Source organism: Adiantum capillus-veneris, chromosome 9 (genome assembly GCF_014529385.1).
Source record: "Adiantum capillus-veneris isolate H3 chromosome 9, ASM1452938v2, whole genome shotgun sequence".
Lineage (NCBI taxonomy): Eukaryota > Viridiplantae > Streptophyta > Polypodiopsida > Polypodiales > Pteridaceae > Adiantum > Adiantum capillus-veneris.
In genome coordinates, this window is record NC_140939.1 from 62,874,027 (window position 1) to 62,899,547 (window position 25,521).

Below are 25,521 nucleotides of genomic sequence, written 5' to 3' on the forward strand. Positions count from 1 at the left end.
AGTACAGGGCAGTCTTCACAGCTATGGTTGAGTGTGTATGCCTCAGACTCCTTATGGTTGATTTGGGTGTTGGATAGGACACTGCCAACACTACCTACAATGACAGTCACAGCGCATTGGCAATTGCAAGGAACACAGTTTTTCATGCTCGCACAAAGCACATTGAGGTGCATTACCACTATGTCAGGGAGAGGCTCTCTGCAGGAGAGATCAGCCAGGCTTATGTGCCAACACAGGACAATCTTGCAGATCTTTTCACAAAGGCATCGTCTCATGAGAAGTTCAAATATTTCCTCAAAGCTTTGGGATTACTCCCCTTTGTGGATTAATCATGTCCTCAGGGCATGGCACTTCCTTTACTCATGTGCCAGCTCTCGTTCACCGCATCACTCCAGGGGGGATTTGTTATCATATACATGTGGTAGTGATGTGTGTGAACACACTTAGGACCGCCGGGGTATTTTTTCCCTCACTAGGAGGTTTTTTCCCCCGTGCATTGTATATATGCCCGTCATTCTAGAGATATCTATCTTTCCATCGCACACTAAGTAAAATGCTCTCTATTGTGTGTCTTGAGCTTCCTTCGTCTTCTCCAAGCTGTGTGTGTTTTCTTGCAACCCTAATTCCAACATCTCTATCACAAAGAATCGTGTCCTTTTTTTTTCCCATAAAAAGGGGGCGCTTGTGAATTATATTAGAAGGACAAAAATTACATGATATGATCGGATTAAAAATATTTCATGACCGTATACAATAATTAGCTCAAATACAGATCGTCCCGCCACCTAGTTACAAGGCTAAATTCATATGCATCATAGTGTTCAGCATCTAGGAAGATCATTCAGAACTTTTTGGATATGTTGGAACAACCTGTTCCCGTTATTGTATTGCCTGTAAAGCTTTTCACCTTCATTCCTACACTCATCTATCATCCTTTGAAGGTGAGTATATGACCCATCGAGCAACACCTCTTGTTGCTTGTTTTTATTTGAGCTATTGTAAAATCCCATACATACAATCAGCACCTTGTAGCTAGCTTGGTAGAGGCGACATTGGTCCAGCTTCAATTGGTTAACCTGCAGGTTAAGAGTAGCAAACATAGTTCTTAGACTTTTAGTCTGGTAAGAGCCGTCAAACAGCCTGTTATTCCTCTCCTTCCAAATGACCCATAAGAATTCACCCCTTATTATGTTCCATACAATTGAAAAGGTGGAGGCTAAGTCTCCCAATAGCATCTGCTTCCAATTCGGGCAAAAGCCCAGAGAAGAATAGAGTAGAGCCAGAATTCTTTGAATTTTTTAACAATTCATAAATAGGTGAGGGAAATCCTCCACTTCCCTTTGGTAGTTGACAAGCCCGGCCGTAAACCTCCTTTCTTCATACGACTACCTGTCCACATAGCTCTGTGCAAGATTAACCAAAGCAAAATTGAATGTTTAGCTGGTATTCCACTATTGTAAACAGACTTGAACTTAAAGTGCCACTGCTTCCTGTCTAGAGACACATTCCAACGAGCATTAAGTAGAACATGAACTGGGGTAGGCAAAATAGGGGGAAGGGAAGGTGGGTGGGAGAACACACTCCCCTGCTGCCAGTAGATGGCTTTAGTTGGGGGAAGAGTAATGTGGGACAACATCCATTCGGATGCATGGGGGAAGCTAGCTCTCCTAGCTTTTACTAGATTCAGTTCCCACGGTTGGAGGTGAGCCTTGTGGATTAGCTCTGTATCAGTGAACCACCTATGTTCGGTTCTATGCCACAGGTCTTGCCATTTGACAAGCCATTTTTGGTGAATTCTCCTTGTTGTTCGGTATTGTTGTGAGCTGAGAGGGGGAATAGGGGGGAGAGAACACCAAAGAGAATCATGTCCTCTGAGAGGGAAACTATACTTGGAGTCCCAATTGATTCTGATGTGTCTTCTATATCAGTTCCACGAGTTCCACGGTGACTTGAGCAGATCAGATCCGCTAGCACTAATTTCATTTTCACCAAGGAAGACGTTGACCCACGGGAGGTTTCCCCAGCCTTTTGTGAAGGTTTCCGAATAGTAGAATCACCCACTCTTCTTCTCTTTGCTCAAGAGCTCTGATGATTATTTTGACTGCAAGTTTATCCGCACAAGCCGTGATGTTCATAAGGCCTAATACCCCTTCCTCCTTTGGGAGGAAACATACATTCCACTGAACCTTTGCCATTCCTTTCTTTAGTGAATCTCCTGACCATAAAAATTTTCGATAGGCTTTGTTAATGCTCTTCAAGTGAAAATCTGCAGGACGCCAGTAAGAAAGGAAAAATACCACATAGCTACAAATAAAATGCTTAACAACTACAGAGACTGTCCTGCTATGTTTGCTTGAAATCCCAACCATCTATTGAGCTTGGTGGAGAATCTCTCAAGGACCCATTTCCATCTCTACCCAAGAGTTACTCTGAATCCAAAAGGAATGCCTAGCAATCAGAATATAACTCCATCTTGCAAAATTTTGCCCCCCTGTCCAACAATCCAGTTCGGGAGGGGAGAGAGAGATGATCGAATACTTGTCTTGCTGTGATTGATTCGAGAGCCTGAGGCCTTGCAGAAAATGTCCAAGCATTCCCATAATGAAGCTAAGGATTGGTTATCATTCTGGAGAATACCATTGGTGTCATCAGTGAACTATGAGAGACACTATTGCTGTCCATTAGGTAAAGGAATACCTTTGAGATTGCCACTAGCCAATTTGGCTTTGACTAACCAGTTGAGGGCGTCTGCAGAGATAGAAAATAGGAGAGGGTCAAGGGAGCATCCTTGTCTCACTGAGTGTTGTAGCAGGAAGGGGTCTGATAGGGAGTTATTGAGGGCAACTATAGCATGTGCATTTCCAAGAAGAGTGAGGACAAACCTTACCAACATGGGTCCAAACCCCATCATAATCACTTTGAATAATAAACGACCATTCCAGTCTGTCATAGGGTTTATTGAAGTCAACTTTGACGAATACAAAGTCCTGGCCAAAAGATTCAGCATGTTCAATTCCCTCCCACATGGAGATAACTGCTTCCATGATCCTTCTTCCCTTGCTAAACCCCTTCTGCTTGGCACACAGTCACATTGTCAAGGCCGGGGTAATCCTGCTAGAAATGGCTTTAGCATACACTTTATAAGCGGACGCTAACATGGTGAGGGGCCTCCAATTGGCCAACTATTCCTTAGGGCCTTTTTTATGAAGGAGTTTGATAATACCACTGTTGATGCTGATAGGGAGAGCTGAAAATTTGACTGCCTCATCCCATACCAACACTAAGATTGGTGCTATTATATCTTTGAAAGCCTGGTAGAATTCTATCGACAACCCGTCGATTCCTAGGGTTTTCTTTGTTTTAAGAGCATCAATATCCCTCTTGATTTCCTGTATGGTGAGGTCAGAATCCAATTGCCTGGCTATGTGGGGAGGGATAACCTCCTTTCAAATATTTTGAATTTGTTCCCTTGCTCTAACTTTGGCCTGGTTAGAGATCTGTATTGGACTAAAAAGATTAGAGAAGTGGGTGTGGACTAACAGGATGTTCTCCTCATGGGAGGTGGCCCGACCTGTTTCAGTAGTTAGCAACGGAATCATATCTCTTTGATGTTTCTTTTCTAAGGGTTTTAAACATGGTTTTGGTGGGCATGTCCACCTGGCCGGCCCACCATTCTCTAAATAGAGCCGTTGTATGGAGAAGGGTGAGGTCCTCCTTTATTTTTTATTGGTGCTAAAGAGTACTGATTTGGTCTTGAACTTTGGGCTGCTCGTTGGAGGAGACTTCCAAGACTATAAGCTCACTGTATATCTGGTCTTTCCTACGTTGCCTGATTTTTGTGACCCTCTTTCTGAACAATATTAGTACTTTTTGGGTGTTGGCAACCGCCTTGGACCATAAGCTTGCAGGCAAATCCCCCTTTGAGAATGCTTGAACCCATATGGCCTTGATATTATCTTGGACTTCTTCTAGCTGAAAGAGGGAAGAATCTGTGTGAAACCAATGATTTCTAGATGACAAAAAATCATGTCCTTTCCAATGCTATTTCCCAAAGTTTCATTTATATTTTTTCATGATAAAAAAGACTTTAAAGAACAAAGGATTAAAGAGTGTATTCATAAGAGTTTGATCCATGATGTGAAGTATTGATTCAAAAATTTTTACATATTTGATTTATAAAGAGCCTTTTCATTTAAAGACTTCACAAAGATTCATTTCATTAAATTATTTTATTGTTCCCTATGCTTAATACATCTATCATTCTTTATGAAGTCATTAAATTATTCTTTTGTTTTAGTTTTTCCATGTGTTCTTATTTTATTTCTTTTTCAAATAATAATGTACAATGTGTACCTTTCGATTTATTATTTAAGTGGAGTCATTTTTAAAATATAAACCATTCATGTTTATGCATGTATAATGAATACAATAATGTATGTAATTATATTAATTTTTTAAAAAAAACTTCAAATGATTATGTGCAATGTGCACCTTTTATCTTATTTTTTAAGTGGAGTCTTTCCTAATAAATAAACCATTTGTGATTATGTATGTATTGTAATGGAAATGGCCTATTAAATTTGAGAGTAGCGAAAATTAGAAAACTACTTTTATGGAATTACTTTGAGAGCATAGCGGGTGAACTTAATTGATGGTAGAAACATAAACATAGCATTCAGTTAATCTGGCATGAACAATACTTTTGCGAGAGAGAGTTTAGAGAACATGACAACATTTGAGGACCGGATTTATGTGGAGCCAGTCCCCCCTCCAATAGGTATTTGTATTATAGTTTATCCCATCAAGAGAGACTTGCTACAATACAATATTTGTGTTCCTTGTAACCTAGGTGATGCAATGAAGATGGAAAGCTTCATGCATCACTTTGTGGAAAGCATTAACTATCCCAAGCCCCAGTCCCAAGACCTCAAACACCTTCCAAGGTGGAGAGAGCTAGCAGGGAATAAGGGTAGGGAAGAGGAAGAAGAAACATTTCATAGGAGAAAGAATTAGTTCCTCACTTATCATCACTCTTCTTGCTAGCATACATAATAGCATAGTAATGAATATGGAGAAGATGTTAATCTTAAGCAATGAAGCATGGCTCTTGGTTGGATTTGCATTCCATAGCCAAGAGTGTTAGTGTAGGCTCTCAACCTCTCTACTTGCTTGGAGAAGGAGAGGGAGCTCTTGCACTTTTCACAATACACAATGAGTGTGTGTGTGTGTGTGTGTGTGTGTGTGTGTGTGTGTGTGTGTGTGTGTGTGTGTGTGTGTGTGTGTGTGTGTGTGTGTGTGTGTGTGTGTGTGTGGGAGAGTATACCATTCAAGCATGCCCCTTCTTGCATTACAAGCAACAATGGTAGTCTTGGGACAAGTGTCCCCCTTTCCCCTTTGACAGAGAGGGCTTGATAAATGCAAAAACAATTAATTAAATCTTCTAAATTATCATTGGACCCCTTGGGTGGCCAACCTATAGGCTTTAGGCACACCATGAGGGAAACATGAGGAGGAACTTTTGCTTTCTTTGTACCAAGCTTTCCTTGTGTGAGGGTGTGTGTGTTCTCTCTCATCCCCCCTCTTGTAGGGCTCGCCCCCTTCTTGTAGGGATCATTGTTGACTTTTACACACCTTATCCCCAAGCACCTTAGTCAGCAAGCATGACAAAGCACCTCAAGCCTGGGTAGTGTTACCACAAGAACTTCAGGCTCCCTAATCAGCAAGCACGACAAGCATCTCAAGCATCTTAGTCGTCAAGCACCTAAGTCATCAAGCACCTAAGTCATCAGGCACACCATGAGGGCAACATGAGGAGGAAATTTTGCTTTCTTTGTACCAAGCTTTCCTTGTGTGAGGGTGTGTGTTCTCTCTCATCCCCCCTCTTGTAGGGCTCGCCCCCTTCTTGTAGGGATCATTGCTGACTTTTACACACCTTATCCCCAAGCACCTTAGTCAGCAAGCATGACAAAGCACCTCAAGCTTGGGTAGTGTTACCACAAGAACTTCAGGCTTCCTAATCGGCAAGCACGACAAGCATCTCAAGCATCTTAGTCATCAAGCACCTAAGTCATCAAGCACAACAAGCACATCAAGAACCTTAGCCAGCAAGCACGACAAGCACCTCAAGCTTGGGTCAGCAGGTTCCCACCTCAAGCTCAGTCCTAGCTTACCTAAGGTCAAAGGACTTTTTAACTTTAACCTTTGGAGGTCTTTAATGAAGCTAACCCTAAGGTCTTTAATCTCCATTAGCTAGCCTTTCTCTTTGATAGACCATCTCTCCTTTGGGCACCTTTACCATTGGCCCCGTGTTGAGATAGATCTATAAGCGCATGTCTATATCCTAACCCTTGTTCTCCTTTATTCTCCCACATTAAATGATCAGGTTAATATGAGAAAATAATTTGGGTTGGTTAGATATTAGATTTTCTTACATATATAATAGATAATATAGTTGTATATTAAAAAACAAAACAAAATTCCATGTGTTTGCAGGCACACATTTAAACTTACTCATACCCTCTTTAACTAAGCAAGATTTCGTGTGTCCTCACCTTGTTTACAATGTTTCCAAGATTTTTTCTAGTCATTATCTTTATGCTTTTGAAATATATTGTAATCTAAACAAGTTGAAGAGGCACGAAGGCCCATTAAGTTAAGGGATGACAAGGGAGACTAAGTTTAAATAAGTGCCTACAATCATGTAGATTTTTTTTGTGTTCTTGATATTAAATTGTAGTATCTTTTTTTTTAAAAGTGGTTCTCTCTACCCTCATTGTCTAGCCCTCACCTCCTACTCCACCTACGTGTTTCCCTTCCCTACCTCTTGATGCCTTTCTCGAACACTTACCTCACATCATGGGATCAAACTCCAATGAATATGTTGTTTAACCTTTTGTTCTTGAAAGTATTTTCAAGCATGCAAAAAAAATAAATGGAGCTTTGGAGAATAGCTTTCTATTCACAAGACCTTTGAAGCCCCTTAGGGACACTTCTCTTACAAAGAAAATTGAACGATCTTCATCGTTTGGGTACTAAGGCCTTTAGCAGGTCAATAGTTCATTGTTACATTTGTTTTCAAAAAATATAATATTTTATTGTCACAATGAATGTTTTAGAACGCTAGTGTCAGCTTCACATTTTCTCTCTCACACTAAAGCTTCTTATTATTAAAGTTGAGAGATACCCCTCCCCGGGGGTCTTTCCACAAAATATACAATTTACACCTTTATACAATTTTCAATATACATAAGAGTTGTGGAAACGTTTGCATAGGGGAGCAGTTCTCAACACCCACAACCAAGCATGGAGTTTAGGCCATGAGCCGGACTACATCCAAAGGCACCTAGCGACCATTGCTACCCCTGAATGGGCGATATGAATGAAAGCATACTCAAAGAATAATATAACATTGTGGAGGGTGAATATATGTGTACACTGCATTGCGGAATAGAGAGAGAGAGAGAGAGAGAGAGAGAGAGAGAGTATTGTGGAGGGTGAAATAGAGTGGACAAAGACTTGAGAGAATGACAATAGAGAATCTTTAAATGCCCCATCTAAATGGAACAGGCAACCATGTATTAATGCAATGACAAAATCTAGGTATACCATAACATCAAGAAGTTTATGACAAAATAACTAGCATAGCACCGGACCTTGTTTAGGGATCGACCGGTCCACCCATCCACTTGAGCTCTACTACGAACAGAGAAAATTTCACTTCCTTAGGAGTGAGCCAGAACACCTCCAACCTACCTGAGCCAGACATAAGCTGAGACCGGTTCTCCTCCCTCCACGAACCCGAGCTCCGAAAGGATCCCAAGCACCAGTAGGTGGTAGGGTATCAACACCAACCATGCCAATTTAGGCGTCACATCTCTTCGATGCCAAGCATCGGGTGTTTAGGCAAAGCCAAGACAAAATCCCCGCCGCGTTAGCCGTGTAGGTCATTCAACCCCCAATGCACTAACCGTGTAGATGAGCCTCACAAAAAAGAAGAAGATCTTGGCAATACCCCCGATCTAGCAAAGCCCCAGGTCAATGACCCTTTATTCTAAGGCTAAGCAATGTAGGTGATCCTGGTCTTGTAGCGACGCTGCCATGAGAAACATAACACGTGAGTCCAAGCACAATAGCACTTTCCATATACAAAAATAATCTTTTCCAAGCAAATAGATTGTACAGGGTCTCTCCCCTTACACGTCTACCATAAACCGTACACATCACTTCATGATCTAATCCCAAAACCATAAACCATAATCCGATCACATCACATAGGTGAGCACTCCACCCAACTCGGGTGAAGCACAACCAATCCTACATAACCACTTTAGAGCATAACATGGTTGCAAAAATTTTGGCAGCATAACCATATCCAGGAAAAAAAACCATGAGCCACACCGGCCTCCACCATAAAACCACAACCATAGTCCATGAGGGAATCTCTGCCCTTAACCCTAAACCCTAAACCCTAAACCCAAACGGTAACCCAAAAAGAAAGCCACTTTAATCATATAGACCTATGCGGTTCGGGTTGTCTAACCATATACCCTCACATAAGTTTATGGGCATCTAATAACTGAAATCAACTCACCAAAACAATTCATAGATCATATGTAATCATCTTGGTTAACTCACAACGTCATATGGTACTTTCCCTTGGTAGGACCCCTACACGCGTAGGTAAAACCGGTTATGGAATGATTCATAACTTGCATACCCGAGGTAATAACGGAGACCTAAATACATTTATCATCAAGTTTCATCAATCTTTTCAATTGGTTAAGTGGATTTGCCCATTCGGTGAATCTATATAGTGGTTCTCCAAGAAGCCTGGAGTCAAAACATTTGGCCGTGCATTGGGAAGCAAACTGTTTTTTGACTATATTTCTTAGCTCGTGCGTGATTTTCACATGACACCAAGAGAGAAAATATTCTAAATGATTTGTTTTATCTCTCATACAAAGGGTTCGGGCTGATTCATAATGGTTTGTGAGTTATGACCAAAACAGTGTTCTTACTGCTTCTATGACTTGAAACTAAAAGCACTTTTTATGCACGCACGTTATCATAAAAACATCATGTGCTTAAATCAACGTGTTAAACATGATGAAATAATCATGGGTCAACTTCATACGTACTCGGTAAATCCATACATGCACTCATGTATGAAAAAAAAATCACCTCAAGCACCTCAGTCAGCAAGCACGACAAGCACTTCAGCCAGCAAGCACGACAAGCACTTCAAGCACCTCAGTCAGCAAGCACGACAACCACCTCAAGCACCTTAGTTAGCAAGCATGACAAGCACCTCAAACTTGGGCCACGTTCCCACCCTTAAGTTCAAAGCAAATTTAACGCTAACCATTGGAGGTCTTTAATGAAGCTAACCCTAAGGTCTTTAAACTCCATTAGCTAGCCTTGCTCTTTGACAGATCATCTTTCATTTGGACCCATTTACCATCGGCCCGGTGTTGAGATAGACCCGTAAGCACATGTCTATATTCTAACCCTTGTTCCCGTCTATTCTCAAACTAGTGAATTTTTTCAAAACTGAACCAAACGTCCGTCTAACCTACTGGAACATGAAAAAACCTTGCTTTTTACTTTAGAACCTGACAATACTGTCAATCAAGCATCTTAAATCAAAATTTGACAAAATAGATAATGAAAGCTACATTTCTTATTTATAAAAGAAACCCAAAAATTGGGGATCTTACATCCTCCCACACTTGAAAAACTCGAGGTGTCCTCATCTTGACATGAAATCTGGATAATTTAGTCTCATTACATCATCACATTCCCAAGTAACATCTTCCTGAGGATAGTTGACCATTTAACAAGGTGTTCAATAATTATCCAATTACGTAAAGGCTTAGAACTACTTTGAAGTATCACTTCAGGATATACTACAATTACGTAAAGGCTTAGAACTACTTTGAAGTATCACTTCAGGATATACTTCAAAAGTTCCATTAGTAGAGGTTAATAATAGAGAATCAACAAGAATGTGTTGTAGATCAGGTACATACTTCTTGAATAAGCTGACGTGAAAAACATCATGCACTTTTATGTGTGGTGGTAACAAGAGTCTGTAAGCTTGATCGTTAATCCACTTTGTGATTACAAAAGATCCACAATATCTGGCACCGATCTTCTTACACTGATCCATTGATAAAGAGCTATGTTTGGGTTTTACTCTCAGAAATACCATATCGTCCTCTTCAAAAAGTCTCATAGATCATTTTGGGCCAGCATAACTTTTTTGTTTATCTTGAGCAGTCTTAATATCTTGCCGTATAAGATTCGTTTGTAGTTGCATCTCATCCAACATTTCTTTGGATGCTTGAACTCATATGAGAGGGTGTGTCCATTTGAGTGGAGTAAGACACTCTTGTCCATACAATGCTTCAAAAGGAGACATCCCAATTGAGTGTTGGAATGAGTAACTATACGCAAATTCAACCAAATACAAATATCTAGTCCATTTACTCTGCTCATGCATACAATAAGCTCTTAACATGTCTTCAACGATTTGATTCGTTCTTTTTGTCTACCCATCATTTTGAGGGTGATAAGCAGTACTAAAGCCCAATTGGGTTCCAGTACTTGAGAATAAGGCTTTTCAAAAATTTGTGGTGGACTTCGTATCACGATCAAAAATTATCTGGCGAGGTAAATTGTGGTACATGAAAACACCTTTCATGAAGACTTGAGCTATATCGTTAGCCGTAAATGTTGTCTTGATTGGAAACAAATGGATCATTTTTTCAAGCATATCAACAACCACAAAAATAGAGTCATATCCCAGAGATGTAGGAAGTCCTGTAATAAAATCCATGGATATGCATTTCCATTTCATTTGTGGTGCATCAATAGGTTGAAGTTTATCAGGGTATCGAACTCGTTTAGCTTTAATACGTTGACATATTAAACATCTTGTAACAGGGTGCTTTTTTTTGTGAGCTTTTCATTTGGAGCTTTTTGCAATAATTTAGGTCTTTCTTGGTTTTCAGCTTCATCTATGGTCTTTGTTAATATTTTACGCATGACATAGCAAAATGAAAACATGCATTATTGTCCAAATAATTGTATAATAAATTTTAACACTCATATTTTGTAATTTTTGGGGATCTCTTAGATCCCACATATAGATGGCCAATATACTAAATCTCAATAAAGAAATTTATTGTAATCTATTAAAGGTTTATAACTTTAGCAAGAATGTCAATGTCTACATGACCTCAAGCTATCATGGTTATGGTTTTAAAAACATTCAGTGAGAATACTGAAAGAAATACGCTATCCAAGTATAAAGAGTTTTCGAAAAGACTAAAGGGGGATGAGAAGGATGTAAAATAGTACACTGCATGTAAGAGGTGTATTTTATCCCACATTAGATAGCGGGGAGATACTTTTATATTTTCTTTTAAGATAAATATATTTATCTTGGTTAGATATGGGTTTTAAATTTTCCATGATTTGTCCAAGATATAATTTGGTGTTACAAGGCCTTCTTCACTTTAGAATCAAATCTACATGTTAATTATGAGCCTCACATTCAAATCCACTTTTCAGAATTATTGGTTATTGTAACAAAATTTTCAATCATAAACTCCTTAAATGGTATCCTTAGGTCTTCATTTGAACATATGGAAAATATTATAAATGGTTGTCAATGTACCATGGAAGAATGATATAGTTGTAGATTTAAGCTAGCTTACAACTTACCTTCTAAGATCAAATCACACACACACAAACAGACAAGCTCAAAATAGGTGGCAAGATGACCACGAGGGTTGCACTTTCACAAACCCTTTATATAACGAGCATTTGTGGGGTAATAATGATTCCTTATTTTAATAAATTTTCATAAATAGAGTATAAATATTGGTTTTTGTTACTGCATCTCTGTTAAATTTTCCTAAAATATTTGCATTAAAATACTCCTTCTACTCAACTCATACAGTACATTAATATGATTACATAGTGTACCCCTCAAGAAGATGGCCCTTTAGATGGGTAGTGAGTGTAGAGTTTAGCTAGGGACATCTATTTTAGAGGAGATAACCTTTATTTAAGTAAAAGAGTTGTAGAAAAAAACAGGGAGAATTGTTTGAAGGGGCCAATGTTTATGGTGGATGGCAAGTGAGATCAAGTATTTGGGCAATGGAATCAAGATCAAAGGTAGTCAATTTGTTGGGATAATGGAGGATTGAAATGGTAAACTGAAGCACAATATAAAGACCTACAAGTAATGATTTATTTTTTTTGCAAAACTCACTATTGTGAGTAAATTATATCGATCATTCAAAAAATTACAAAATCTTGCCATGCTTGTGTCCAGCCATGACATCAATGAGAGACAGTAATTACAACGGCTATCTAGGGAGCCACCCCTAGCGGCCCACCCCCTTATCCTTGATAAACGAGGCCAATTATCCTATTCCATTCCCTAGAGATCTTCCATTTCCCAATGGCCAGGATTTTCCTCCTACTCTCTTGAATTATCTCTAAGAACCTGGTAGTTTCCAAGGTATTATCAAAAACCCAGTCATTCCTAGCCTTCCAGACCTATTTGAAGTAGCAGAATCTGACGATTTGTGTTGCAATAGGCAGCTCTTGGTTCCTGTGCGCCTTCCCTCCCAAAAAAGGGACACTCATTAACAAACCTATCTTCCAAGTCCTTTGGACCCATTTGCAAATCTTTCCTGCCAAACCACTATTCACTAGGCATTCCTTGAAGAGATGGGAAGGTCATTGCTAGACATTCTGCATTGAGAGCATCTATCAGGGCCAATCCCTTTGACGAGAATCTTCACCCCAATCGGTAATGCTCCCCAAAGAACCATCTAGATGAGGATCTGTACATCATCAAGCTTTAGGCTTCCTCATGCCATAAGCACTTGGTCGGATGGTGACTACCACCCATCTTTATTCTAGCCAATTCATGCCCCACTGCTTGTTCAACTGAGAGAACCAATCCGACGTTTCCATAAGTGTGTGGTATACTTATTTTAATCGAGGCTTGAAAAACTATGTGCCCTTGGGCCAAGGCCATGCTCTCCACTCAAATCTAGACTCAAACCCAAACAGACCCCAAGTTTCAATCTTTTCAAGAACTCTGCTAACCAGTAATCTTTCAATCCCATCGAGGTTGAATTGGAGAGCCATTTGATATGTAATTTTCCACCAGTTACTGCCCATCGGCCCAAACGTCGGAGGCCTTTGTTATTGATCTTTCTCGCAACTTCCCTCCAATATGCATTTAGAGATAATCTCCCCCTCTTGGAAAGGCAAGGGGACCAATGAGTTATAAAGTTGTGAAAGTACCTTGCTAGTTCTCCCCACTCCAAAGATTCCGCTTCTCTATTGTATTTTCGAGTGAACACTTGTTCTTATGACTAGACCAAGGTACTAGTCTGCCAATGGTTGTTGTTGGCAACTAGATATCTAAGTCTGGCACCTCTAGTGTCCGCCTTGATTACACTATCCAACCAAGCCTATAATAGCTATAGCTAAGAAGCTCTCATGGATAACTTTTGATGTTGTGATTTACATTATGTTTACTAGTCCAGATTTTGTGGCTCTTATAGACATAATTGTCTCCATGTATGATTTCCAAAGGCTTAGCTTAAACATGCGGTTAAGGTATACTATCGTGTGGATTGGATTACATGCTAAAGTGATTGTGCTGTAACAAAGAACCAATACTTAGAAGGATCTCATTGCATCTTTGTATGGGAACAGCTAATAAAATAATAAGGAGGATTTGGAGGGATGCTTTCAAAATAATTAAAGCTACTATCCAAAGTGTTCTTCAAGTTTTCCTCAATAACAAGCTTTCCACATTGATACGAAGTAGGTTGATAAGGGCATTCGACATCTTTGTCTCTTTATTTTTGTGTGGTCAAGCATAGTAACATCTTATAGTGTTGAAGAAGACGTCCTAAGGAAACTTATAATGCCATAGTGTCTACCACAAGTATTTTTTTCCCTTCTTAGTGTATACTAGGCCAGTTTTGTCAATCATGGTGCAAAAAAAAAATTATGATGGTTTGGAAGCATTTGTAGGGATGGAAGTTCTCTATTAAAATTTTTGTCTAATTGTACTTCCATACTTAGTATAACTCAATAAGCATGAATTTCTTTGATTGTCCTTCATTTGGATGGACATGTTTCATAACTCATTCCAGGATTGTTGGCTTGGTCTTTAAAGATTTCTAGTTCCTAAAAATTGATTGCTCTCAGACCTTAATAAACTTCCCTTTATGAGGACACCTACAAGCACTAAGAGAAGCAAGCAAACTCTTGAATTTTTAGCTCAAACAAAGGGATTAAGAGTTCGTTAACCATCTACATGCACGTAGATGGTCGGTGAGCACTTGAATTTTTAGTACAAACAAAGGGATAAGGAGCTCGTTAAGCATTCCCACAGCATGGACAATCAACAAACTCTTGAATTTTCAACTCAAACAAAAGGATTAGGAGCTCACTAATCGTCCGCGTGCACGCACAACGGTCTTTGAGCTCTTGACTTCATTTTTAAATTCATAGACAAGTTTCAAAAGGTACTCATATTTGTGACAAGTTTCATAAGGTACTCATATCTTGGCTTAGAATTTAAGAAAATCAGCTAGAGAACTGGGCCTTTTTTGTCAAAAACAAAAAAAAGGGAATAGGAGCACTCAGCTCACTGACCGTCCGCGCGCACGCGGACGGTCTGCGATCTCTTGACATCGATTTTTAAATCCATGTGTGTGACAAATTTTATAAGGTTTTCATTTCTTGGCCCGTCTTTCCATTGAGAAACAAAAAGCAGATAGAGAAGATAGGAGCTCACTGGCTGTCCGTGCGCGCGGATGGTCTGCGAGCTCCCAAATCACAGTCCGGGGGTCGAGATGAGAACGCATCGGCAAGTGAACTTCTACAATCTGTTGGTGAAGAAGGCACATGCACTCTCAATTCTTTGCAATGCAAATGTGTCCGTCATCGTTCTTTTGAAGTGGCATGCTCACAGACAGCTGGAAAATAACTAGCGTTGTTGTGGGAACTGTTAAGATTGCTTTTGTACAGTATAACAATTTTTGTTATCGAAATCAGTTGTCTTTGTTGATATGAGTAGACCTGCATCATCGTCATCATCTACTACAGTGCACCCAAATTGATAAAAAGGTATAATCAATGCCTGCACCATAAAGCGGATTGCACAGTTACCCGTACTTCAGATCAGGCCAATAATATGTGACCACATAATTATGTCAACCAAGTTGGTTGTCGACAGAGGGAGTAAATGTTGCCTGAGGAAGGAGATTTCCATCAACCTTTCTCTCTCTACAAGCGGCCCTACCTTGTCCGTAAGTCTCTAGCAAAGGCCCCCATAGTCTTGCCTTCTCCATTAAAATTTGATTGACGCTGCCACCATTGCCATGCATGCCCACTCCCCCTCCCCCTCTCCTCCCCTCTCTCTCTTCAACACACACGCATGTGTGTGTGCATTAAATAATTTCAAGGACTCCTAAAACTACACTCATAGTTATATTGTTATGACTAGTGAGAGAGAACAATGATCATCAGAAGCTGCGCACTATGACATGGTGATGGCATCGACGTCGTCCCCCTTCATGCAGCTTGGCATTGTCATACAATTGTGGGAGCTCCACCCCTCGAGTCCCTTGTTTTGAACTTCCGACTCCTTACATGTCATGGGAAGGTTGGGCAATTAAGCTATGGCATTGAAATGAGAATGGCACCACCTTGGAAAGTAGCCATGCAGCATCTCTGCAACCTACACTTGATAAGTGTCTCTCTTCTTCAATTCATTGGAGAGTTGAGGTCACCTCGTCATCAAGATGTGTTTCCTCTAGGCTAGGGTTGGTTGGAATGAGTATAGATGTGAAGCTTTACAACATTAAATCTTTGGAGTTAAGTCACCAATTTGAAGCAAAGTCTAAACGTGGCATGTAGATGTAGGTATATATTGCGTGATTCAAGAGAATCTTTGATTTTTGTACACTTTTGAAATGCAATGATTTGTCCTTATAATGTTCAACACTTTCAAGGTTTTTCAAAAATATGTGTGTGAGAGAGAGAATTTTGAAATGCAATGATTTGTCCTTATAAGGTTGAACACTTTCAAGGCTTTTCAAAAATATGTGTGTGAGAGAGATGGCGTGACTAGCAGGCAAACAATGAAAAGAGAGAGAGAGAGAGAGAGAGAGAGAGAGAGAGAGAGAGAGAGAGAGAGGAAAATGTTTTAATGGAAAGTTACCAGAGACTGTGTGTCATTTGTTTTGGAATTGTAAGCAATGGTTCAGACATTGATGGAATGAGTCCTGGGGGATCAAAATTTACTAAGTTTTTGGCTACTTTCAGGTCATTGGATTATGCACAACTATATTGTTTGCAATCTTTGAGAGTTTTGTTCTTATGGTATATTTGAGATATGATGGAGCTATAATTTTTTCTTCCAATTCGTTGATTCTTTCCAACGTGCAGGAGGATGTTCTCACGCTATCTGATCCTCAATTCAGAGATAGATGCAGGCTCATTTTGAGCCAGATGTAAATATTAACACTGTAATATAAGATGTCCCCCCAGAGAGAGAGAGAGAGAGAGAGAGAGAGAGAGAGAGAAATATAATTTATCCCAAAAAAAACACAAAGAGAGAGAGAGAGAGAGAGATTGCAGTCTTCACTACAAAAAAATTATCGAAGAACATTCATAATTGGAGTACCATAGCTAGTTGGTTCTCCTTTCTTCCTTTCTCTATATTTTAGCATCTTGTAACCCTCCTCTCCATAACTGAATGGAATATGGAAGAGAGTTACCATATTGGGGTTAGCCATTTGCTCGTTTGATCTAACCATCCTTAAAGTGAGGCTTACTAGGACACCTAGACTCTCAAACTTCAAAATTAATTCTAACCTTTTCAACTCTACACTTTGCAAAAGCAAGAATCTTAGCCTCCCGAGAATGTTTCATTGTACCCCAATTGTTTTGGGACTAAAGTAAAACCATTTACTAACAATCTCTAGCAAGTTGCAAGTATTTCTCCCTTACTCTCATAGGCATTCGTAGGTTGCTCTAAGATTAAAATTGAAAGCCGATTATCCCTATTTAACCCCAAAAAGCTCTGAAGAAGAAAAATGACATTTAGTCTTGTATTGGTTTTTAAGTTTGTCCCTAACTCTCTTAATCTTTCCTAAATTTAACTAACCATTGAAAACCCATTTGTATCCTATGTGAAAATCTCTCAAACAATTGCATTAGGAAAAATTTGGACTCTCCTTGGGCCTTTTTGATTAGTGAAGGCTTAAGGGAGAACCAATGAGAAAGCTCTTGGGATATCACCTAGAGGGGGAAGAATGGTAGGGGTGTAGCCAAATTGTCTCCCTCTTCAATGCTTGGTTCTTAGAGAGAGGTGGGAGGTAGGCTAGGAGGGGGGGTAAATAGGAGGAGAGAGGTGTCATAAAAGAGGGAGGGACCCCCCAAAAAAAAACGCGCATGCTTAAAAACCCTCAAAATTGAAAAAATTTTAAAAGTTCCAAAGTTGACCCATTTGCCTCCAAAACTGCCCCAAAACATAAACCAACTTAAAAAAGTCAATTTTCTCCCCAAAATCCACTTTTCTCTCTCTCCCTCATTACTTTTCTCTCCCACACTCTCCCTCTTCTCCCTCCTTCCATTCTCTCTCTATAGTCAAGGCAGCCATAGCCAAAAGCTTTCCACCACTCTCTTCCTCTCTCTCCATAGCTCCCCCTTCTCTCACACCTCCATCAACCCTCTACAGTCCCACACTCCATAGCCCACAGCTCCACTATCCTGTCTACCTCTCTACCTCTCACTCCTCCCCTCTTTCTCTATCTCCACTGTCAAAGCCACCATAGGCAACTCACCTCACCCTCCCCTCAGCTCCTCATTCTCTCTCCACAGTACCCAACTCTTTCAAATCCCTTCCTAAGCCCAACTTCCCAAGCATGTCCACGCATAGACGGCCCAAACTAGAGATAGAAGAGATTGTGTTGCACAACACAAAAGATTCATAGGGGGTATGGATCCAACAAGTATTCAAGAAGGGTGCATGGGTCTACATGCAACCGTCACGTGCTGGACCTCATCGCGTATGGTGTCGAGGCGTATTGGAACGTCATTGGAAGGGCCGGCTATTGGCATTCAAAGAAACCAAGTCCGGAATGGTGGCCATCGTGCAACACGTCTACAGTGCAGCTGAGATCCACCTCAAGAGAGCTTCAACTCAATTTGCACCTCATTGTAAGTTTTCATGGTTTAGCTATCCCATGCATATGTCATGTTTACGTTTATGCGATAATTATGTTTAACTAAGGGCATTTGTAAAGATGTTTTTTCATCCAGCTTAGTTGAGGAGTAGCCGTTTGAGTGCCTCTCAGGCACGTTCATGGTTGTGCATGCTCACATTGGGGAGCTTATGTTTCCTAATGTCTCATCGAAAAAACTTATCGAGCAGCGAATATTCATGTACTCCCACAAGTACGTGGTGCCGAAGTCAAGCCAAAGCTATGGTAGGTTAGAAGCCGTGGAGACACCCTCATTGTAGAGTGTAGAATGGCCAACTCCAGACCATTGGGCTTTGCTTTCTTTCAAGCGCAAGGTGCTGCAAGATTTCCAAGGGTCCCTAAAGTTTGGTAAGGCAACCAGATCGGTGGGTCTCAGTTGGCATTGTCCCATTCATTTGTTTGTGCATGCATTCCGCTCTCTGTCGATTGTAGAAACACCAACAATGTTTGTTTGCAAAGAAGTTGACATAGATGCAATGGACACCATTTTAGGTGTCCATTGGGGCTATATTGACGGTTTGCATGATGGTGACCGTTATAAGTGCAATGTGTCCCCCACACAGCTTTGCCTTCGGTATTTGAAAGCAAGGTGCACCTTGTATGCACGGTTTAGCTACGAGAGGTGGATGCACAAACGTGGTAAATGGATACCCTTGCAGCTGATAGCCGAAGAGGTTCAATCCTTTGAAATTTGTGTCCGCATGCCCAATAATGAGGTGGAGGTGGTTGCAGTGAATCCACATTGGACTCTTGCCAATCTTCGGGAACACTTTGTCATAATGGGATTCGAGGATGTCGGCAATGCAAGTTTCAAACTAGAACAACGCAAGGTCTGCTTTGTGCTTGCTTAGCTACCTTTTCTTATTTTTTGTGGGTATTTGTATTTTGATTGCCCATTTTTTGGTTGTATAGATTGGAAGGCAGATGGAGGCCACTATGCTTGTTTACAAAGATTGGGCTACAGACGAAATTATCTTGTCTAAGTGAATTGGCTTGTAACTTTAATCATTTATATATTGGATATTTTATTAAAGATTTTGAAAATTTTTAAGGTGTTGTACTTGAGTTTTAAGGTGGTGTAAATTTATTTTTTAAATGCATATTTTTTATTTTTTTCGAGATGGAATATGTCTATATAAGGGGGACCACCTCCTCATTTGCAGAGAGACCTAGTATACCCAATCATGCAAAGAGAAGACATGGCTACTACTAGTGCTTTAGATGCATTCTTTACTGAGGTTGGGCATGAAAATCGCCCTGAGCTTCAAGCATTTTTCACAACCCAACCCGATTTGGAAACCACCTTGACCCTCCACTCTCAATCTCTTGAGCACATTACTTCATACATTTCCACGTGCATGGGGAGATTCATTGTTGAGTTACCAAACTGGCCATGGCAATGGGTCCCTGAAGGCCTTCTCCACCACATCTACCAAGGGGACAGGCCATTTCATCAGCGGCTTGCACGCTTTGCCACCATAGCACAACCCGTCGGACAATATGTGCGGCTTGAAGCTGATGATGTGCGAGCAATGCGTAAGGGAAGGATCGGAAACACTTTTTTCTCTATTCATGCCATAATGATCTTCCTCCTTCACGAGTGCCCAACAGGCCCTGATGTAGTGCTACCACACTTGCAGATCGGCGGGGTACTGGCTGATGTGAAGGACCCCAAGCCCGCGGCCATTGACTCATCCGTAGAGGAGAGGACGCTTGCCTTGACCTACCTTGTAGTGATTCAAGGCCTCTTGGAGGCCTCTCCATCTGTCACTTCATCCTCGGGACCGCCAGAAGGAACCACCACTCGAGATGCCATCCCTGAGGTAGAGATTACCCGCTTCTCCTCCATTGTGGTGGGTGGGGAGGAGTTTGTGTTTATGCACGATCTGGAGAAATCCTTTGAGCTTCGCATGGACGAGTGTTTCGCCATCCTCGATGCCCATGGAAAGTTTGAGGTTAATACCACCACCTCCCATGACGATGATCTCCTACTGCCCATGGGGAATACTTTGGCGGACACAGTGGCGATCGCACAAGCCGAGGTGGCAGCGGCCGAGCAGGCCAAGGTCTCTGAGGAGGAGTTTGTGTCCGTGCAAGCCATGTTTTTGGCTAAACGCGCAAGATTTGATTCACCACCACCTGCTCTGCAACACCTGTTTTGCTTGATCCAAAGGGGAAGTCAAGTGTGGATCTTTACTTGCACCTGGATGCGGATGAGGAGGATCGTAGACAAGAGGTATAGATGCTCACTTACATTTGATTGTTACAAATGATTTTGTTAATGTTATATCATAATTCTGTGCCATATCAAATAAAACCTATGTTTTGCAGGATGTTCTGGAGGTTGATGCTTGGGCGCAACGGTCAGGGGGGAGGAGGACGCCGTTCGGACCTCAAGCGGCACTTGCTCACCACCTCGGCATGCTTCCGACTAGTGTCATGGTGTTTTTCTATGCCGACTACTCTCCCAATGGTCGCTACAACATTTTTGCTCTCCGTTCACTCTCCAAGGTGTTGTGTTTAACAACACTTGCCCAAACGGCCAATCTTGTAGTGCTTGTAAAGAAAGATTTTGCAATATCCACTTTCGGTGTTAACTTTCACGGGCGCCTTATTTCCCATGTCGGCATGAACCAAGCTATAGGGGTTAATGACACCCAATAAATCACAACCACTTTACTTAACAGGGAGCCACCCCAAAAGGCCAAGCGCCAGAAAATTGTAATTCGAAAGATCCTAAAGCAAAATCCGGATATCATGTAAAGCATTGATTTCTTTAATGAAACTACTTTTTGGTCTCTACGACTCTCTTACTTGCAAGGTTTTGAATTTCTTATATGTTGGGCCTCCATTGTGTATGAGAAGCACCATGATTTCTGATATGACTACTGAAGGGTTTGGCAGGCATTAAAATCAATAAAATGCATACTTTGTTATATCTAGGCTTCCAAAGTTATGTATGTGCCTACTGAAGGGCTTGGAAGTCCCTAAAATGGGCTGCCACAAGGGCACGCATTGGGGCATTCCATCAGCAGATGAAATGGGCAAATGCGCGCCCTTGTGGAAAATGATTTTGGATCCATATAGGAGCATACCCAGGTGCAAAACAGGGAAAGAAGACATTAATACCCAGTTACAAAACAGAAAGACAAGCATACCCAGGTAAACTTAAGCCCATCTTGGCCCAGATACTTGAAGTTGTAATAAAAAACCACAAGAGAAAACTATGTGGCCATATCAAGCCCATTTTGGAGTATAGGACTGACTTCACGGATAACGACCATCCTTGATAAAATCTATGGTACATGGACTAAGGGGGGATGATTGCCAAAAGCATCTATGCTAATTGAAGCATTGAATCAAACAAAACATACTTATTGCTTGTGAAAATTATCTCGAAACCATTGGAAAGTGTCTTGAATGCACTAGAAAAGGCTGCCACAAGGGCGCGCATTATGCCCATCCATATTCCTCTGGAAGTCCCAAATGTGCGCCCTTGTGGCAGCCAATTTGGGGGCATTCCAAGACATTTTCAACACTTTGTAGATGCTTTTGCCATGCAATAGTGAGTCACATAGCATGGAAGCATCAGGAAGTGCATGCCCCACTTAGCCAAGGTGCTAAACATCGGCAAGTTTTCACAATAACAAGGTAATGGCTACATACATACAATAGAAGGTAGACAAAACTTGGACCAGTGCTACATCGCATGGTACAGAATTAAAACAATACAATGCACAGTGGGGTACACAATAAAAGACGCTTATATTCAAATTCTTCCCAATACAATGCACAGAGTGGGGTATACAATCAAAAGACGCTTGTATTCAAATTCTCCCCAATCTTGGAAGTTCCGTAAATACAAAAAGGTTTGATGCCTAATTACAAGCTACTCCTCATGGCGCAAACGGCGAGCAAGCTGCATATCCTTGGGCATAATGGTCACACGCTTTGCATGGATGGCACATAGGTTAGAATCCTCGAATATGCTAGTTAAATATTGCTCTGCTGCCTCTTGGACTGCCTCTATGGCCACGGCGCCCATCCGAAACTGAGTGTTGTACAATTGCAAAACCTCCCTGCATAGCCTTGCAAAAGGGGCCCTCCGAATCAAGAGCTCGGTGCTCTTTTGATAGTTTCGAATCTCCGCAAAAGCACGGCTGTGCTTTCGTACCTTCTGAGGTCGACGTGGAGGTGCATTTTTGGCACGAGTTGGGGCAGCTTGATTCCTCTTCTTGTAGACAATGCTCTTTCTCTTTTTTTCCTACACAGGCACTTCCAACACCTCATAATCTGATTCCACCCACTCTCCATCTAATTCGTGCTCTTCACTATTGAGCGGATGTGATGGTGTAGGTCCACTCCCTTTAGGAAGTGTCTTACGCCCAATAGACATGTGAGCCTGATAAGTTTGTATTTTGACGCCAACCCATGGGGCATCTTCATCCGTTTGCGTCTCTTCGGAGCCTTCTGACGGCTTCTTTGGGCTTTTTGTTTCTTTGCCTTGGTCGCTCTCATCCTCCCTGTTGCCATCAGAATTGTTGGAGTCCGATGAATAGACAACAAGGCGATGCTTCCTTCTCTCTTTTGTGTTGAGCTTATATGTGAAGCTACTCAATATATGGCTTCTCTATATACGGCACCCAGGTCCCCTCTATATATACATCATCTCATGTGTGTATTCTACACACTTTGGGGTTCTACTTCTGTGTTCTCTCCTTCTCTCTCAACATGGTATCAGAGTAGTACGTTTTTGTTTTCGATTTTTCTCCTGATCAAAATCGATTTTGCAGAAATTACCCGCGAAAGAGATTGGAATCGATGTGGTCTACAACTTTGCAGAAGGAAGTTTCTTCAAATTCTGCACCGATTTTGAGTTATTGTTCACGGACTGCGTACATACCTGAAAAACGGCTTCGCGTTTTGTTTTTTATTTTTCTGCTAATTGGAAACGATTTTGTAGAAACTACCCGCGCAAAAGACCGGAATCAATGTAGTCTACAACTTTGCAAAAGGAAGCTTTTTCAAATTCTGCACCGATTTTGAGTTATCGTTCGCGGACTGCGTACATACCTGAAAAGCAACTTCCGCTTTTTGTTTTTTATTTTTCTGCTAATTAGAAACGATTTTGCAGAAACTACCCACCTGAAAGACCGGAATCGATGTGGTCTACAACTTTGCAGAAGGAAGTTTTTTCAAATTCTTCACCGATTTTGAGTTATCGTTCGCGGACTGCGTACATACCTGAAAAGAAACTTCCGCTTTTTGTTTTTGATTTTTCCGCTAATTAGAAACGATTTTGTAGAAACTACCCTGCTTGTAGACTGAAATCGATGTGGTCTACAACTTTGTAGAAGGAAGTGTTTTCAAATTCTGCACCGATTTTGAGTTATTGTTCGCGGACTGCATACATATCTGAAAAGCAATTTTCGCTTTTTGTTTTTGATTTTTGTGCTTATTGAAAACGATTTTGCAGAAACTTTCCATGAAAAAGACCGGAATCGATGTGGTCTACAACTTTGCAGAAGAAAGTGTTTTCAAATTCTGCACCGATTTTGAGTTATCGTTCGTGGACTGCGTACATACCTAAAAAGCAATTTCTGTTTTGTTTTTTATTTTTCTGCTTATTGAAAACGATTTTGCAGAAACTACCCACGTGAGAGACCGGAATCGATGTGTTCTACAACTTTGCAGAAGAAACTACCCGCGATGGGGATTGGAATCGATGTGGTCTATAACTTTGCAGAAGAAAGTTTCTCTAAATTCTGCACCAATTTTGGGTTATCGTCTCGGACTACGAATATGTTTGAAAATCAAAATTTTACTTTTTGCTTTTGATTTTTCTCATAATTGAAAACTTCTCAAATTATATTTTTCTTCATCAATCATATATTTGTTACTGACGTAACTTTGCTGCAGAAGCCAGTTACACATCGTTCCGATTCAGTCGAGCCGTTGATGATCGTCCAAATTCTATCGAGCTACTGTTGGTACATGATCTTTTGTTATATGATATACTCGTTCATTGATTCTCGTATAATTGTTCTTTTAGAGATATAGTTTACGTCGTTTTATTGATAATTTCTCATTGATACCATAGTGATTTTGATGGTACCATGATGATGTTTTGTTAATACTTTGGTCATGGTGATTTTCGTTGATACCATGATGATATGTCATTGATACCATGGTTATTCTCTGTGGTGCCATGATGATATTTCGTTGATACCATGGTTATTCTCGGTGATTCCATGATGATATTTCGTTGATTCCATGGTGATTTTTATTGATACCATGATGATGTTTTGTTGATACCATGGTTATTCTCGGTGATACCATGATGTTGTTTCGTTGATACCATGGTTATTCTCGGTGATGCCATGATGTTGTTTCGTTGATACAATGATTATTCTCGGTGATATCATGATGCTTTTCGTTGATACCATGATCATTTATTCATTTTTATTGACATAATGATGATATTTTGTTAATACTTTGATGGTATTCATTGATCACTACATTGATAAATGTTGTTTTATGTAGTATATACACATATCATTTGTATCATGTAATCACACATTTTGTACTTTTACGTTTATACTTTATGTACCATATGTTGTCGTACGTATATATGTCGTCAAAAGAGTGGCGTCGCAAACCATCTCTTATGGCATTGTGAACGTAATTATTTCATTAACGATGCTAATAATTTTCATGACATGTTTTTTTTTGGAGTCTATGATCTATGTAGGATTGATCAAAGAATTGATTTTATGAAGACAAACTTGGTGACAATAAAAGATTTATGAAGATATGTTTGGTGATGCCATATTGATGACAACATGAAGACATGTTTGGTGATGCGATATTGATGACAAGCTACACAGCAGATTCACGGAGACACTTTTGATTACAAGCTAATCGATAGCTTTTACACCTCTTTATTGAACCTTTGTATTCATTATTGTATTTGATAGGAGTAATGTAACTCCTCATAAAACATTCATTGTAAAAGGAGTGATGTAGCTCCTCGTAAACATTTGTATATTCAATGATTTTTATAATATAACGGTGGGTGTATATAGAGCTGTGGGTTTTTCCCTTGATCCCCCAAGGGTTTTTTCATCCACAGTTAGGGACCCTTATTTGAGCGGGGGTGTTGAGCTTATATGTGAAGCTACTCAATATATGGCTTCTCTATATATGG